At 32.7% G+C, this 17,401-nt stretch overlaps 1 protein-coding gene and 1 long non-coding RNA gene across 3 annotated transcripts in view; one reads left to right on the plus strand and one right to left on the minus strand.

Annotated features, from left to right (window-relative positions):
- The window catches only part of LOC129059126 (uncharacterized), a 45,484-nt gene extending 35,409 nt beyond the window's left edge, over positions 1 to 10,075 (plus strand). Inside the window, exon 3 of the long non-coding RNA XR_008524840.2 lies at positions 9,622 to 10,075. This is a non-coding gene — a long non-coding RNA (uncharacterized LOC129059126). The remainder of the gene's footprint in view (positions 1 to 9,621) is intronic.
- FSTL5 (follistatin like 5) overlaps positions 1 to 17,401 on the minus strand; it is an 807,547-nt gene that overhangs the window by 476,365 nt on the left and 313,781 nt on the right. The gene's annotated exons all lie outside the window — the stretch shown is intronic.

Here is a 17,401-nt window from a genome sequence, read left to right on the forward strand (position 1 = left end):
ATTCTTGGAAAGCACAGAAACACACTGACTCATCATAAATGCATAGTCATGAAAGTTATTAATTCAAAAACATAATAATTTTCCTTTTTTTTGACAGGGTCTTGCTCTGTCACCCAGGCCTGAGTGCAGTGGTGTGATCTCATCTCAGCCTGCTCAGTAGCTGGGACTATAGGCACACACCACCACATCCGGCTAGGCTTTGTATTTTTTTTTTTTTTTTGTAGAGACAAGGATTCATCATGTTGTCCAGGCTGGTCTCGAACTCCTGGGCTGTACCTGCCTTGGCCTCCCAAAAGTACTGGGATTACAGGCATGAGCCATTGTGCCCAGGCTAAAGTTAACTTTTCAACTGCCAAACTGATTTTGTTTGTAAATTTCACAACTACGTATTTTGTTTGCACCAGAATATATTGCTTAGTTGAAAAATAAAATGTATTGAGTTTTAGAAGTGCCTTTCACACCCTAATGCAGTGGCTTTAAAAATGCCTAATGGTCTTCTAGAGACCTTCAAACATTTTCACATTTCTGGACTCCTTTCCAAAGGTTTTTGATCCAGGAAGTACTGGCCAAGGCTATATTAATACTATTCAACTTCCTCGTTCATTCATAACTCACCAAATACGATGGAACATTACTACGTGCCAGGCACTATTCTTGGCACTTATGATAAGAGTGGCGAATGAGGAAGACAAAACGTATTGAGTATCAAGAGTGACAGACGAAGACTAGTTCAGACTGAAGTTAGGTGAGAGATAAAGGGCTGAGACTAGCTTAGTAGCCACTAAACAGAGAGAATATATAGATGTCTGCTACTGTTTGCATGCAAAGTTTTATAAAAGATGAAGTTTGAGAAAAACTGAGGAACAAAAAATATAAGTATTATGTTTTTTATTTGACAAACAATAATTGTATGTACACATGAATTTTGATGATTCTGTTTGACTGAAATAAAGGAAAGACTGAGGATGGGATAGATTGGGATGAGAGGAGAAAAAAGGACTCTATACTATGTTTGAAACATTTGTTAGAAATACATATAGGAATGTTAAAGATAAAAATATTCTGGAACTATAGAAAAAAGTTGGGGCTAGAGACAAAATGTGTGCTTCACCAGAGTATTTTTGCAGGTTTTCTAAATTTTTCTGAGAGTCTAATTGTTAAGAGGCAAAAGATAGCCACACTCATCCTTAGAAGCAAGGAGTGTAGCCTATTTAACCTTGGGTCAGGTGCCCTGCCCTGGCCCAATCAGCTGGGGCCCTTGATCCTACACACCTAATATGGCCTCTTTGGGAAAAGGATAGAATAGTTGCTTTGTGCATTTATAAATGTCTGTAAGCAGATTCCACAATGATGAATAACAGTAGTAAACATTATGCAGAAAACTCCAAAGAACCTACTATCAGTATGTCCTTTAGGGTTAACAGTCAAAAAGAAAAGAAATGGACATACAAGAGCGACATATAAAATTATCAACTCAAACATAAAATTATTGTAATAATTTTGTTACAATAATAAAATTTTTTCCTTCATTCGTTCCTTCCTTCCTTCCTTCTTTCCTTCCTTCCTTCCACCCTCCCTCCATACGACACTCCTTCCTTCCCTTCCTCTCTTCCTCCATTTTTCCCATAATAACAGATATTTAAATATATATATATATACTGTATAATCTGGTTGCCATATGTCCACTACTTATTTTAAACAACAGAACTAAAACATTTCCTATATTTTGAAGCAGCTCAATGCCTGCATTATCAATTATTTTTAATTCATTTGCTTCTATTTATACTTTCTTGCACAAAAATATACTAGATATGTTTTAATTTTGCATTTTTAATTTTATGGAAAAGAAATCATACCACACAATATTTTTGTTGTTCACCACTTTTCTGCTCATTCATTTATTGAATGTGGCTATAGTGCATTCATTTTCACTTCAGTACAGAGTTTTAGTTGTGTGACTATATTGTAGTTTATTTGTCTTGCGTTGTGAAATTACATTTGGATTCTTTCTAGATTGTTGTTGCTATGATATGCAATTTTAGAATAAGCATTCTTGCATATTTCTCTTAGTATATGGAAGGTATTATTCTCTGTACTGTATGCTTTGATATGGTACTGTTGTGTTATTGAGTATGAATATATTTAAATATATTAGATGACACAAACTTATGTTCTAAAAGTGTTGTTTAATTTAGTCTCCTAACAGCAGTGAATATAATTTATCATTAATCTATATTGTCCCAAACTTTTGCTATTTTTAATGTTATAGAGAATTGAATGCTTTGTCTATATGCAACAACATTACTCTTTGTAATAGCAGTATATGTATTTCAGGGAAATATAAATTATAGATTTTATTGACACCTAATAATGCATTCTCAGTCACCCAGCTAAACTAATTTACCAACAATAAATTTACTTTTTTGTATAAATTTTTGGAATACAAGTGCAATTTTGTTACATGCACAGATTGCATAGTGGTAAAGCCAGAACTTTTAGGGTATCCAACAGCTGGAAATTTTACATTGTACCTTTCAAGTAAATTTACCATTTAAAAGAGAATTCTGCCAGGTACAAGTTCTAATTTGACATTCTCAGCTCTCTTAAGGCTTTTTTAAAATTAGGTTTACTTTTACTCTTGAGACATTAGTCTATGTATTAATAATAATTGCTGTTCTGTTTCAGTTAGTATGTTTTATATTTCTGTCTGCTTTTAGAACTTTTATATTTTCTTCTGCATTTTCACAATCATGTATTTTGGGGTGGATCTCATTTATTAATTCTTTTGGAGGATATTGCACTACTGGAATCTGATAATTCTTGCTTTTCCTAAATTCTGGAAAAAAATTAGCCATTTTATTTCTGAATATTATATCTCCCTCATGCTCTCCACAGCTTCCTTCCAGAATATATTTTAGAATTTTTTTTTTTTTTTTTACTTTCTTACTCTATTTTTCTTCTCTCAGAATCTTTGATGATTTCCATCTCTTTGTCTGTGCTACATTCAGGGTAGTACCTTGGGATATATGTTTGAGTTGATGAATGTTCTTTTCAGCTGTGTTTAATCTGCCATTTAACCTTTTCATTAACTTTTTTGTAATTTTAATTATAGTATGCATCCCATAAATCCTGTAAACAAATTAATGTATTTTAGGCATAAATTCCCAGGCATGAATTCATAATTGGTGAAGCTAACTAATGAACATATTCATTATTCAAGCCAGAAAGTGTTGAATGTTTGTCTATTACTTTTATTTTCTTGCTATGAGTTATATATATATACATATATATATATACACACACACAAGCCATTTATAAATTCTAGAGTTTCTATTTAATTTAAAACTGTTTATTTCTACAGACTTTTGTTCTTTCATCACATTTTTAAAAACCTTTTAAATATATGAAAAGTACAGATTTGATGATATTGTATATCTGCAGATTCTCCCTTGTTTTGTTTACTCCCGTTCAGGTTCTCTTGTTTTAGTATTTGGAATATATTTTTTTATTTGGAGGCAGGGAACCTAAGGCTGTTTCAGGCCAACTTCCTAGAACTAAATTGAAAGGAAAACTAACTTTCCACGCCTAAGTAACAAAAGGGCCAGAGGCTACTCCCTTTGACTTTTTATGCAAGGCAGATAGGAAATTGGCTGTCCCCAACAAATCAGACCGATTGCAGGTAGAGTCTTCCTTTGCAAATTTGTAACTGCCTCCTAGCCTCTGGTTGGTTGCTTTTTGCAACCAATCAGATGCTTGCACAGGAGTGTGACCTTTGTAACTTCACTTCAGCTTCTGGTTGGCTGTTTTCTGCAACCAATCAGACTGATAGCAGGCTACACTTCAGTTTCATGAAGTGAACGTGAAGTGGCCAACAGGAAACCTCTAGGGAGTATTTGAACCCAGGAAGATTCTGTATCCGGGCCCTTGAGCCACTGGTCGGGTCCGCTCGCACGCACACTGTGGAGTGTACTTTTCATTTTCAATAAATCCCTGCTTTCGTTCTTCTGTAGATTCATTCTTTCTTTGCTTTGCTGGCTGTTTTGACCAATTCTTAACGGTATGACTCTTGATTTTATCTGACTTTCCTTTTTACATGACCTTTTCCCCTCACTTGATTGGCTCAATGTCACCAGGCTTTGGCCAATACTGGGGGCATCAGAGATTTTTTTACAATTTTGAATTCTCACTATTACTTTGCTTTTGGTTGATGCTTTTTTTATGCAATCTGATTGATCTACAAAAGTGGTTTGGGTTTTAGGTGGCATTAGGTGTTAATCTGGACTATTGTTTCTCACCAACCACAGCATACAGCCACAAATGAAAGTCATTCTTTCTAAACCTTAGAAATGTTTTAATCCATGCATATCTTCTCATTTCTAGTAAAACAACACTCATAAAGCTGTAAAGATATAAAATTTGTTATACATTTGTTGCAAATTAAATGTTGATAAAAATACATATTTATCAGACATAAATCCAAGAAAAAATATCCTTCTCATTCCTTGGATGCTATATTAAAATGTGAAAAGTGGGTTAAAATTTATTAAATAGTCAAAAATGCCCCTAATGACATTTTTTAGGCAAGCTTTATTTCTCTATTTTGAATATTTTGTAGAATATGCATACATCATTCAAATGAATGTTTGCCTGTATTTTCTACATTATAATCAAGAGGAAACATTAAATTATGTTTTATCAATGAAGAAACATTAAGAAGAAAATTTCAAGTGATTATTAAATTAGCACTGTATACCTTTGTAACATACTTAAATATGTTGGGCCAATGACACTTTTGGACAGCTATTCATCTTAAAATAACTCCTCACAAAAAGTTATTTTGTTACAATGCAGTTTTTAAATTTCTTGTTTTTAAAGATGGCTAATAAAACCTTCATATTACAGTAACTTGTGTTTTAAAAAACAACAGTATTGGCTACACGCAGTGGCTCATGCCTATAGTGCCAGATACGTGGGAGGCTGAAATGGAAGAACTGCTGGAGCCCAGGGATTCAAGGCTGCAGTGAGCTACCATCACACCACTGCAATCCAGCCTGGGTGACAGAGAAAGATTCTGTCTCTTTTTAAAAAGAGAAAAATATAGAGGTTTTATTTTATTTAATTTTTTAATAATAGCTTCATTATTTCCTATTATATATTACTACAGAAAGTGCACAATGTTGTTATAAACAAGAATCATATGTAATATTGTATTTATATTTGTATTAAAAATTACTATGATAGGCCAGGCGCTGTGGCTCACGCCTGTAATCCCAGCACTTTGGGAGGCCCAGACGGGCGGATCACCTGAGGTTGGGAGTTTGAGACCAGCCTAACCAACATGGAGAAACCCCATCTCTACTAAAAATAGAAAATTAGCCAGGCATGGTGGCGCATGCCTGTAATCCCAGCTACTCGGGCAGCTGGGGCAGGAGAATCACTTGAACTCAGGAGGTGGAGGTTGCTGTGAGCCGAGATCGTGCCATTGCACTCCAGCCTGGGTGACAGAGCTAGACTCTGTCTCAAAAAAAAAAAAAAATACTATGATAATATAGCAGAAAATATATAGAAAAATTATGATGATATTATAGTAAAAATTGTTAGGATAATATAGTAGAATATAGTATACATATTACTATGATAATATAAAAATTACTATGATAATATAATGTTGTCATAAACAAGAACCATATGTAATATTGTATTTATATTTATATTAAAAATTACTATGATAATATAGTAGAATATTTTACAGATAAAATAGTAGAAAAAATATTTTTACTAAGTGGAAAAATATTTAACCATTCCTATAATGTACATTTAAATTTTGCATAGCTCACAATTTTTAAAAAACTTCAGTAATATTTTTGACTTATATAACTTATTAAAAATTAATCCAGTATTCTGTTTTTAAGTGTATATATTTATATTAAAAATCTTTTTTTACTTATATAGATTTACAAATGTATTTATGTGTGTCTTAAAACACAAATTAAAGTACAGCAAAAAATTTGAATCTCTTTCACATAAATTTATTACAAAATGTTCTGCTCTTGAAAGAAAATAAACAGATATATTCAAAATATGGAACTAAATAACATCTGGAATATTACTTAGATATTATTTGAATACTAACCATTTAAATGAGAAATGTTATACTTTCTAAACTGCCTTTTAAAATTATGAGTCACAGTTTATTTGTACTTCCGTAATCATGAATAATACTGTAAGTTTTTTCCTCTCTTTCCTACTTTGGTTGTGATTATGAGAATAATAATGAATATGCACATGCATTATGGTTTGACGATTTGAGAAGCTCGAATCCAAGAGCTTTGCAAATATTGTTGGAAATTATTTTTACTTTAATAGTCTATGTAATTTCATCAATTCTTTATTTGCTAGTTCATATAATATCACAGATCAGATGATTATAGGACCTATTGATGTTGATAAACAGATAGATAACAACTTAAACTGTATAAAGGAAACCATCTTCTTTGTTTATTTACATTTCATATCCTAAAAGATCTATTTTTAAAAATAATAAGAAAAAAATACAAAGTTAGAATTGTGAAATTTAAGAGGAAGAAATAATAAGGGTACTAAGGTCTGATTATGAATTGTAAAATAAAATAGAATATCCCTAGTAGCCAACACCAAAAGTGAAACACCAGGTTTACTATATATTAGTGCTCCTGAAAAGATCACATTTTAATGAAATTAAATGCCCATTTCTATGGTTATTATATTTAAATACAATTAACAATAACAATAGCAAATTCTAGAAACTGTCTATATGAAATCACAATTAATTTTCCATCATTGTTTAATACGAATATTATCATTCCAAGCTTATGTATGATGCCCCTGGGCTCAGACACGTAGTTATTCTACAAATACATCCAATATTCCACCACCTCAGAACCTTTTCAAGCTCCCTGCCTTATGTCCTGAACTTTATTTTCCTGTATGTGACCTGACTAGGATCCCTTACTTCAGTCTGCTCCAGTGTCATCTTATGTGAAGGACCGTCTGAGAATTACACACATTATCTTCCTCCTCCAACCCTGGGACACTTCCCTATCACTTCCCCTTGCTTACACTTACCACTATCCAGCATATTTTATAGTTATCTATAATATTTCCATAAATCTATTCTCTCTCACTAGATTGATAGCTCCATGGGAGCAATGGAATTTTTTCTCTCACCTGCTTCTCTGATTTTAATTTCTTAAATGTTAATTTGAATTACTACTTAAAGGTGATTTGTTAATCATGTCGGTAGGAATCTTTCTCAAGATGCTTAGTCACATCAGCAAAGCCCCTTTTTTGAGATATTCCATGTTTTCCATACATTCACACTTTCCATGATTAAGTCCTAGATATATTTGGCTGGGTGTGGGGGAGAAAAAGGAGGCACTGGAGTGGTGGTAATGGTAAAGGTTAATTTTACTGCATGTAAATTTTAAATATTTAATCCTTGGGTGTTCCATGATATAGTCACTTGTGACATTTTGATGAATGAAACTTCATAAAATTTGATTTTGAAAGAAAATGATTTAGCTTTTAAATTATTTTAATATTTTGATATTAATATTAATATGTTAACACTTTAATAAATCTAACATTATTCCATTTACCACACTCATTAAACAGAAATCATAAATATTACATAAACAGAACCTGGAGTTCTGTCTATATAGTATTTGTCATTTATAAAAAAACAAACTGTCATATATTGTTAAACTTGAAACTGGTACAGACACTCTGGAAAACAGTTTGGCAGTTCCTTAATAAATTAAACTTACTATGACCTTAACGTATACTTTCTTGACCTAGCATAAACAGTCCAAGACATTCACCTTGGATGAATAAAAATTTATTTCCACACAAAACCATGTACATGAATGTTTATAGCTGTTTTACCGCTAATAGACAAAATAGAGAAGCATCCTAACTGTCCTTCAACAAAAGAATGGATAAACTGTACAACATTCACACAGTGAAATACCACTCAACAGTGCAAAGAAACAAATTATTGGTAGACACACACTGTAAGTTAATTTCAAATGCATTATGCTTAGTGAAAGAAACCATTTTCATATGTCCCCATACTGTAGGACTCTATCCATATGACTTCTGGAGAAGGCAAAACTATAGGGACAGAGATTAGATCAGTGGTTGCCATGAGGTAAGAATAAAGAGAAGATGCGACCATAAAGCCTCAGCAAAGGAAATTTTTTGAGTGAGGGAACTGCTCTGTATCCTAAATATGATGGTTGTTACACAAATCTATAGATATAAGAAAGCGCAATAGAGCTGTACACTGGAAGGGTGATAAAGGTAAATTTTACTATATATAAATGTAAAAAAATCATCTCTAGGTATTACATGATATAATAATGTGATATTTTGATTAACAAAACTTTATTCCAAGAAATTTGATTTGTGAAAGCAAATTATTTTGGTTTAATTTTTTCATATTTTTAATATTAATATATTTAACATTTTAATATTAATATATTTAATGTTTTAATAAATCTAGTTAATCATTTGATAATTGTATTTCAATTCAACATTTTGTTCTTTGAAGACACACACACACTTTTTTCCTTTTTCTTTTTTGGAGTGGATTTAAATTAGATACTACAGTTATATCAATGAACTTCAGGACTTGAGGATGCAAGGGTATTTGGGAAATATTCCTTAGAGTTTTAAGAACATGCCAAAGTAATTACCTCTGTCACCAAGTAATACAATAAAAAACAAATGAAAATAAAATAGGCATACAAACAACTATCCCTTACTCATATTTAAATTCTCGAAATCACGGTTTAAACTAACGCTGATTTTTCTTTCTTCAGATTTCAACTCCAGCACGTTTCTTGCTGATTGTTATTTTTCTCCTAACAGTCAGCATTGTCCTGATGCTCTACAAACTCCAGTGAAGAAAGTGCATCCTACTAATAACAAGAAAGACTTAGGACACTGCACTTTTGTTTTGTTTTGCTTTTATGGAAAACAAACAAACAAACAAAAAAATAAATCTACTTTCCCTAACACAGGCCTATTTGAATGGAGCCATCTGGCTCCACTCCAGTCTCAAGAGGAGTGACATGTGCAGCATACTACTTTGTGATCATTTACAATTTGGGCCTTAAGAGACTTTTTCCTCTATTTGAATTGTTTCTCCTGCCTGATTCTTTCTTAAATGTTAATTAGCATTAACCCTCAAAGATATTTATTAACCGTGTTAGCAGGCATCCAGTGGATTTTATAAAATGACCTCAAACTGCAATTTGAGGTTAGTTCCAAAGAGGTCAGACTGTTTCCTTCTGATTACTTAAGATTTCTATTTGATGAGGCAGTTTAAGACAAAAATATATAATAACTTTGCAAATGATCAAAATATTCTTCTAATATTTGATTAAGTAATACTCAATCTAATATATTAAAGCCTTTCTTTTTTATTTCCTCTTTCCTCCTAGCCTCTGGTCAACTCTTTTCCAGATTCTGTGAGCACTACAGTGTAACAATTTTTTTTCTTCTCTAAGACCTAAGCCAGCAGTAATGGACTTTAAGCTGATCACCCGTCTAATCTTAAATTGTTTCTCTTTAATTCAGGATTTTCTCAAATCATTGCTGACCTACTACTTGAAAACCACAAATCCTCAACTAATTTCTGACACAGCGGATTATTGGGAAACTTCATCTGTTGTACCAAAGCAAAATTGTAACACTTGGAAAATTGAAACATTCAGACCGCTTTTGCCACCTCTCTTAACTGAAAGATTTTCTGTTCTTATCTGTTTGTTATTTTACACATGGTTATTCTAATGGTATTATTTTTGAATCCAGAATAAACATTTAGGAACAAGGTATTATCCATAAATTCAAAATAACCATGACAAGTTCTTTATTAAGGAAAAATAAAAACTTCAAAGGATGACTAAGAATAATACATCTAGAGTATGTTCCATTTAAATGGATTTTAAAAACTAACAATAAAAATGATTTTTGAAACAAATTTTATCTGCATTTTTTTCTTTTACACCATATTTCCATTTCTATTTACACTGGAATAATTATTTTACAGAACTCGAGTTGTCTTCCCAGCTGAGGAAAGAGCCACAGACCCCGTTACATAGTAGAGCAAGCAGCATTAACAGTAGCATTCTCTGGTGATACATGTAGGAAGATAATAGTTAAACGATTCATTGAAATATATGAATAGTTTGGATTTATTTTACCCCAAAAAGACATTTCTCCAACATGGTCATATATTATCTCATTGGGATCAATAGTGAATTCTTGATTTTCAGTGATCATTGCTGAAAAATGTATATCTCATCTAATTCTGTGTCGAGTTAGTTAAAGATATGTTTAGGATGTTTGGAAACCATATAGTATTCTGGGAAGTGTGATTTTGTTTTCCTTCATAAACCAGAAGATTAAAGTCTGAAAATAAGAGATAAAAAATAAACTAAAACAGCATAAGTGTACACACCTGTAATACTGTAATCTCTAATCCATAAACTCCTCAACTCCTGCTGAGACTGTCAGGAAGGGTTTGTTTTGATCTGAACAGAGTGAAGAACATTCGGCTGAACAAGCCCTGTTCACTCAAAAACATTCTTTAACAAAACATTCTCTATGTGCCTAACTTATCAATAATGTATGTCATTATAATAAAGATGTATAAATTATGTCTTTTATTCATCACATTTCTCAATGTCACATTAACTCTGCCATTATTGTCAATCTTATATTAGTCTCATGCAGTTCTTTACTAAGTAATTTAAAATTCAAATATAATGAAATCTCCCCTGATATGTACTCCAATAAGTAAGGAAAGCAAAATGAGCCCTCTGGGATAATAAAAGTGTTTCAATATGGTTAATCTCAGATTTAACAATCCTGGGCTATGTTACCATTTTATTTAAATAAAATTTTATCAGGAGCCTATTTCTAATAACTAAAGTTAACTGATGTAAAAATTAACGTGTAGGTTAAACAAAGTGCCAGTAAGTAAAGGAAAATATAAAGCTCCCTGAGATCAGAGACCAGAGCTTCACATGTCTGAGATTCTCCCTTAATTCATCTAATGATGTTACCGGCAGAGCAGAAGACTCAAAAGTTGACAGTTTTCTGACAAGCAAGGATACATTATTCTATGTTCTTTACAAAAAGTCATTTCCTCAACTCTTTGAATATTTTCTGTGAGATTTGTTTAATGCTTTTAAAAGAAAATTTTACATATTTAAGAATGTATTCAATATGTTTTTTTCTGTGAAGTTGTGCTTAGGGGTCAGAATTTTATACATTCTTTTGAATTTATGATTTTTGAATCTTTTTAGTTGTTCTTTTAATTTAATTTTTTTTTTGAGATGGAGTCTTGCTCTGTTGCCCAGGCTGGAGTCAGTGGCACCATTTCAGCTCACTGCAACCTCAGCCTACCGGGTTCAAGTGATTCTCCTGTCTCAACCTGCCGAGTAGCTGGGACAATAGGGATGCACCACCACACCTGGCTAATTTTTTGTATTTTTAGTAGAGATATTGGTTAGACTGGTCTCGAACTCCTGACCTCGTGATCTGCCTGCCTCAGCATTTTTCAAACCTGTGTTTCCCATTTAAATTAAAAAATCTCAGGAGTGTTCACTACACTACTGCTTATCAATTTCATATCCTGCACTATACAAATGTAAGGAATTAATATATCTATGACAACAGAATACTGCCAGTATTAAAAGGATAACAAAGGTCTTCCTCCCTATCTCTCATTAGGTTTCTAAGCACTGTTTTTTAAAGAGAAGTAGTATGTTATGAAAACTACTCACAAAAAAATCTGCAAAACAACAATGAAAAGATACAGACTTTCTAAAGTTATTTACAAAGTTTCAGGTAGAAATTGAAACTAAAATTTGGGTGTATATTTCCTTTTGTTTTTTAAATTACCTTTATGCTTGAGAGCTGCTGTGCTGAACAAAACAGACTGTTGATGTGAATCTATAGAGCTTTAATTTATAACTAATAATTTAACATTATGGCAGTTATTTTGTCAAAGATAGTGATAAAGACAGAGAGGTCTTTAGCTCAGTTACATGAATAGGAGACTATCCAGCTTTTTAAAAATCTGAAACTGATGTTCGAATTGCTTTGAGATCTCATAGACCAAATTCAATTTCTGCAACTGAAAATTGAGAAATATCAGGAAAATTTAGATGAATTAGTCTGGTGGTAGTCATTGCCCTTCATCTCAATTTTAGATATTTGAATAGTTCCTATTATTGATAGAAAACCATCAGAGCGAAGGGTTTAAATCACCATTAGGGAGACATTTCTTGGTGGACAGCTAATCCCCAAAATGATCAAAGTAAAAAGATAGATATTATCAAAAGTTATTTGGTGTTAGAACTTGAAGGGTGTAGAGTAGTCTAAAAACAACATATTTAAATACACACAAAATAACTCTTTGTAAAATTTGCCACTTACATTGTCCTGCGCCAGAAATTTTAAAAGTTAAATAAACACAAAATCATATTTGATTCATATTTACATAAACTGGAGTACAAGTAAAAGCAATCAAGTGAAGGGAAGATACTCAGACATTGCTTTCCTCAATACATTCTTGATGGTATACTCTGTTTTGGAAATCTAACTGCATTTTAAATTCTAAGAATGAATGTGTGTATACAAAGAAGTGTACACATACAATGGCAAAAAAGCCTTACTATATTCATATTTCTTAAATTTATTTATTTATTTATTTTGAGACAGGGCTGAGCCAGTTGCCCAGGCTGGAGTGCAGTGGTACAATCTTGGCTCACTTCAGCCTCAACCTCCCAGATTCAGGTAACTCTCCCACCTCAGCCTCCTGAGTAGCTGAGACTACAGACATGTGCCACCATGCCCAGCTAATTTTTTGTATTTTTTTAGTAGAGACAGGGTTTCATCATGTTGCCCATCAAGGTCTGGAAGTCCTGTATTCAAGCAGTTCACCTGCCTCAGCCTCCCAAAGTGCTGGGATTACAGGCGAGAGCCACTGTGCGCAGACCCTGCATAGTGATTTCATTTCTCTTTGCTTCTTTCTTTGTTTTAGGGTTTGAATGTATGGTTTGGGAGATAGTATTGCGTGTGTATGTTTTTTCCTTTGGCAGAAATCCTTAGATTTGGGTTGGTTAGATAGACAACTGGCAAAACTGTGTTAGAGGAATGACACGAAGAGTTACTAAAAGGAATTTAAAATAATGTAATCGACGTAGACTTAACTGACAGCAGACTTAACTAGATCTTATTTTTCTTTACTTTAATCAACAAAACATCAATTATTTGTTAAAAAAAATAAAAAGAAGGAAAACACATTGCATACCAGGTCTTGAGCCAGACACTACCGAAGCAATTAGCAATACTATTGAATTCCTCCCTACACAGAGATTACTATCCGATTTGGGAGAGAGAAAAACAAATACAACACAATTTGAAATTGTCCTAGGGAGCAGCTTCCTGTGTCATTACAATTCACAGAAAAATCAGTTAACTCAAACCTGGGAGGTCAGTGAAGCCTTTCTCAAAGTGTGGACATTTCAAGTGACATGAGTAGCAGTTGCATAGGAAAAGCTGCTAGTAGACAGAAAGCAAATTGCAGTATGTGTGGAATTTAGAATAAACTGTTACGTAACATCATTCTCTAAAAGGTGATATAAACTAGAGTCTTCTTCAGTGAACTACTGTAATTTTCAGAAGCTAGATGACCAGCACTCTCCACACGAATTCATATTCATGAGGAGTCGATGGAAAGAGCTCTACATTAGAAGAAATGTACTTGATTTCAATAAATAAAAGGCATTAGATAAACGTCTGCCATATTTCTTCAATCATACTTGGATACGAAAGGAGTCAGTACTTTCAAAGTGTAGAATAGACTACAGAGTAGACAACAGCAAAGGATTTCATTTCCATATCATCATTACCTTTATCTGTATTAGAAAGTCAACATTAATAATTCATTTATCAGCAAGCTTAGTATATTCTGAAAGGTCCACCAGGTTTGTAATATATTCTAGTGTTGTATTCCTAACACAGAAAAACATATAGCACACTCCTCATTTTAGAAAATGCACATGCTAAATGCGATATTGAAATACATCACAAATATTTCTATAGCAATTCAAGAATCCCTGCAATGTCAACACAATTCTGACATAAGCGATCCTCTACAAAATGATTGTAAACCTTGATTAAAAACTTTACTGTTTAAACATATTTTTCAAGCTTGGTCAACTTAAGCTTTAAAATAGCTACATTTATGACTGTTAACATTTTATTGCTTTGGTAGTTCACAAGAAATGCAATAACTAATGGTTCTGAAGAAAGTCTGTGTAACAAATTCTCAAATCTCAAATCATATAATAGCATTAGAAGGGAAGACCAATAGTATTTTAAACTAAATTAATGTTACATGTTTTCAAGGGTATCAGCCAGTTATTTAAGCACAAATAAATTAAATTAAACATTGAGACCTCTGCCCAGAAAAGAACAAAAAATAACAATAGCAGACACAATGACAAAAAAGTGTTGCTATATCTACTACTGTTAAGTTTGTTTCATCAAAATTCAGTCACATCTCTAGGAACACTTAGAAAGCAAAACAATTCTCTATTGTTTCTGATGTTTTGTATTATTTCTGTCTATCTACCTATCTATCATCTATCTATCAATCTATCTATCTATCATCTACCTATCATCTATAATCTATCAGTCTGTCTGTCTTTCTATCTACTTCTATCATCTCTCATATTTATACCACTGAGTCTCTATACTTTCTAAATTTTCAGTGTTTCTCAGACATTTTATCTTTTGCTACAATATCCTTAATGGTACCTTTAGCATCTTTTAATTTTTCTTAAATTCATCTCTCTTCATATTTTTTAGGATTTAGTCCCATGATTTTTCTACCTAAAATATGTGAGTATAATTCATAGATAAGCAATACCTTTTGTTGATCAAATATTTTCTCTTATTCAAATGCCAGTCTTACAATTTAATTCATTTTCTCCTTAAGACTAGCCTTCTTAAGTCTAAGGAACTACAGTTAATCTTCCATAGGAAAATGCTCACACCTAATATAATTCATTCATTTTACAAGTAAGGACACTGAAGACTAGAAAGAATAATGCCTTGCCAAGCAAATCAGGATTCATCTAGTCCCCATGTGCAATATCATCCAAGTTTATTTTCTCTTTATCCTTTTTTCTCCCATTAATGCCTTGATTTCACCAAAGCCCAACTGGAAGTTGTCAGTTTCCCCCATGCTGTTCTCATGTTAGTGAGTGAGTTCTCATGAGATCTGATGGTTTTATAAAGGGCTCTTCCCTTTATAAAACCAGTCTTGGGTATGTTTTTATAGCAGTGTGAAAAGAGACTAATACATTTCCCAAACCCATTTCTTTTCCTCCTGTGCACAAAACTAGACTGCATTTCCCAGCCTCCCTTGAAGTTAGGTATAGCCATGTGACTGAGTTTTGGCTGGTGAAAATTGATAGAGTAGTGTGTGCCACTTCCAGCTTGGTTCATAAAAGCCTTGCAGGAGTGATCTTCATTTCCCTTGCCCATTCACTTGGTGAATGGAGAAGACCCATAGTTCTTGATATGAAGCAGAGGCCCAAAACCAAGGAAGCCTGGGTTTCTGACCACAACATAAAGCCCACCCAAACCTGGAAAACACATGCTGGACTGCAAGAAATAGCATTTTAGATGTGTTACATCACGACTGAGTTAGGAATTGTTTGTTACAGCAAGTAGCATGCTTGACTAATAAACTTGCATTGGTATTATACATATATTATTTTGCAATTGTACCCTTGGTATTTTCAGGAGAGGGTTTTATCAGAAATTTCACTGACATTTTCATTAATGCAAATGCTATCTTTATTCAAACATAATGAATATTCTAGTGGTAATGGGTGATAAGAACTTGAAATTATATTTAATATATATTAGATTTCAGTAATCAACTTTTATACTTTAGGAAGTCATAATTTGATTCTGTCTCTTCCTCATTTAATAACTTTAACCAAATAATAATACTCAAAATATCATGACAGTAATGATTAATTTAAATTATTAAATTTAAAATAAATATTAATTTTAAAACTCTATGATTCATATTTTCTTTATTAAAGAATTAACTCAGGATTTCTTCATGAGTCATCTATCTATACAACATATTATATTTTTATCTTTTAAGCATTTCACAAAACACGGCAGGAGGATGGACATTCTTGTGTTGTAAATTATTACTTGGATTTCTGATATTAGGTGTGTTAGGAATTAGGAATTCATTTATTGACATACATACAAAATATATAAGTTACTTTATGTGTATAACTGAGAAAAATGAATTATTTTTAAAATGTATTCTTTTTTCTTCCACAATTCGAATAGCAGTCTAAATATCCTAGAGTCAACCAAGCTTTGAGTAGCGATTTATGATCATCCACAAAATAGAGAAGGCCTGAATATTCTGCTTTAAACAATATTTAGTTTTGTTTAATGATAGAAGATCCCATTTTATTATAATACTATAGAATACTTGGATATGGTTTGATTGGTGAGAAGTGTAGGGTAATGGTAATCCATGTTTATCCTTGAACAGCTTGTAAATGCATAAAATAGGCTGGGTGTGGTGGCTCACACCTGTAATCCCAGAACTTTTGGAGGCCATGGTTGGGCAAATCACCTGAGGTCAGGAGTTCGAGACCAGCCTGGCCAACATGGCGAAATCCCATCTCTACTAAAAACACAAAAATTTGCTAGGTGTGGCAGTGCATGCCTGTAATCCTAGCTACTCAGGAGGCTGAGGCAGGAGAATCACTTGAACCCAGGACGCGGAGGTTGCAGTGAGCCGAGATCGTGCCATTGCACTCCAGCCTGAGTGACAAGAGTGAAACTCTGCCGAATAAATAAATAAATAAATAAATAGCACGAGTTATTATAACTTTATTGGAAATGTAAGTAAATTTACTTGCATGCAAATAAACTGCTTCTTCTCCAGTTTCTGATGTGCATGACTGTAGTCCAGCTAATTGAAACATGATAGAAACTTGTAAATTACATGGCCAAAGAATACAGGCCATCTTTATCCACCTTCCTACAAAAAATTTTCTCTAATAAACATTCTATGTTTTATACTGCTTTTCTCCTAAAACCGTATGATTTATTTACAAAAATATAAAAGTTATTTCCATTTTAATTAACGTTATAATATTTTGTAATATGGTATCATAATTTTGAAAAACACTAGAAGATTAGAAAAATCAATGCCAATAATGCAGACATTGGGAGGAGATTCCATCTGTCTGATATGGTTCTGAATCATGTAAGATTTACAAAATTAGTACATCTT

The sequence above is a fragment of the Pongo abelii genome, chromosome 3 (genome assembly GCF_028885655.2).
Source record: "Pongo abelii isolate AG06213 chromosome 3, NHGRI_mPonAbe1-v2.0_pri, whole genome shotgun sequence".
Classification (NCBI taxonomy): domain Eukaryota; kingdom Metazoa; phylum Chordata; class Mammalia; order Primates; family Hominidae; genus Pongo; species Pongo abelii.